The sequence below is a fragment of the Semicossyphus pulcher genome, unplaced genomic scaffold (assembly GCF_022749685.1).
Source record: "Semicossyphus pulcher isolate SPU_LCO1_2020_fin unplaced genomic scaffold, fSemPul1.0.p SCAF_10, whole genome shotgun sequence".
Taxonomy (NCBI): Eukaryota; Metazoa; Chordata; class Actinopteri; order Labriformes; family Labridae; genus Semicossyphus; species Semicossyphus pulcher.
The window spans coordinates 25401907-25403692 of record NW_027211604.1 but is presented as its reverse complement, the minus strand read 5'-3'; positions in this window follow the sequence as shown (position 1 = coordinate 25403692).

Below are 1786 nucleotides of genomic sequence, written 5' to 3'. Positions count from 1 at the left end.
CCGTCCTCAGGGACTTCCTGACAAAGGTCAAATCCCAGTCTAAGGCTTGACTTGACTTAAACTTCCTCTTCATAGGAACAGGTGACTCTGATTCCCTGAATACAGTATGTACCGGTACTTTAAGATCGGGGGGTTAAGATTAAACAGATCCCTGATCCAGGTCCCTGATGTTTGGATTGGAAACGGAAATAACTATTGTCCAAGAAACTTTCCACTTTCCGTGGAGTGGGATGTTTCAATGGAGTACATTTTGACTTCTAACCTGTGGCTCTTAAGGCAAACTTTTATGGTTTTTTTTGGCCTTTTATACCTTTATTGACAGAGAGAAGACAGTGGATAGTGTTAGAAACAGGGGAATAGAGAGAGGGGATGACACGCAGCAAAGGGCCGAGAGTGGGAGTCAAACCCGGGGCCGTCGCTTCAACGACTATAGCCTCTGTATATGGGACAAGCCATGGTGCCCTATCTACATGTATTGCTAGCCAAAGAGCACCTCAGACTAACCCTTTCAGTCCAGGAAGCGCCCGTTCTTTACATGGTCAAACAGATATGTTCCTCCCATTGTTGCCCTGATCAGTCACGTTTACATCCAGTTACATATGCACATTTCCCCTTCCTGTCCTAGAAACAAGTGTCCTTGCTTCCTTGGATACAGTATGTACCAGTACGTTAAAGATCCGGGGGTTAAGATTAAACAGATGTCCCTGATGTTTAGGCTGGAAAAGGAGAAAACTATTGTCCAGAAAACATCCTTTTCCGTGGAGTTGAGATGTTTCAATGGAGCACATTTTGTCAACAAACCTCTGGCTCTTTTTGTATGTCAGCACACGGTGGCCTAAAATCCAACTCATGTGATTTTATTCACTGTGTTGGTGCGCAGCTCTTTTAAGCTCAGTTACAGTGGATAATTGAATTTTTATACTTCTCTTGGAAGATAAACTGACCCGATTTATTTCTTTTCGACCCATGTGATCAATTCATACATTGGTAGAGTCAGTGGTGAGGCAATGAAGCATCTATGGACTCATTTCACACAGACCAGTGAGCACAAGGGAACATTCATTCATAAGAGGTCAAACTGATAGCTTTCACGTACAGAGGTGGGAAGTAAAGTACAAATACTGTGTTACTGTACCTGTACCAACATCAAGACATTTTTAACCTAAACAGACTGGACAAAGCACATCAGAAAGATAACTCCTCGGTGTATCCATCATTGCATCACAGACAACACATGCAACGTGACAAAAACGAGGTAAAAGTGAATCAACCAATGTGGCAAAAAATACTGGACCAGATTCACAGCAGCAAAGCATTCCCCATCCATCTGATTCACACATTGGAGCAAAGTAAATGTTCATTATTTTCAGTATATTGTTATTTTACTTGAAGTTAGAAAGATTTAAGTTTAAAGCTATGAAGATAAGATATAGGATAAAATCAGCAAAGGGATAAGAGGTACGGCTTTGTCCACAGGGGGCGCCAAAATCAACACAAACTGAAAGTTCCTCATCAGAGCTTTGATATTCTCCTATTGACGGACTGTTGGTTAGTTTCGCACAGAAACAAACACTAGAAATGTTCTTCAGAGGGAAACTATTTTTTATACTGTGGTTATATTTCAGAGCCTGTACTTTTTTTCCCAATGTAAACAACTCAACAAAACACATACAAACAAATAAATATAACAGGGGCATCCTCTCCCTACATCCTATATCCAGACTTTCGACTTTCAGACTGTTGAGGTCACGACCCGTCCTTGTTTCGTTATCCAATCCACCTCCCC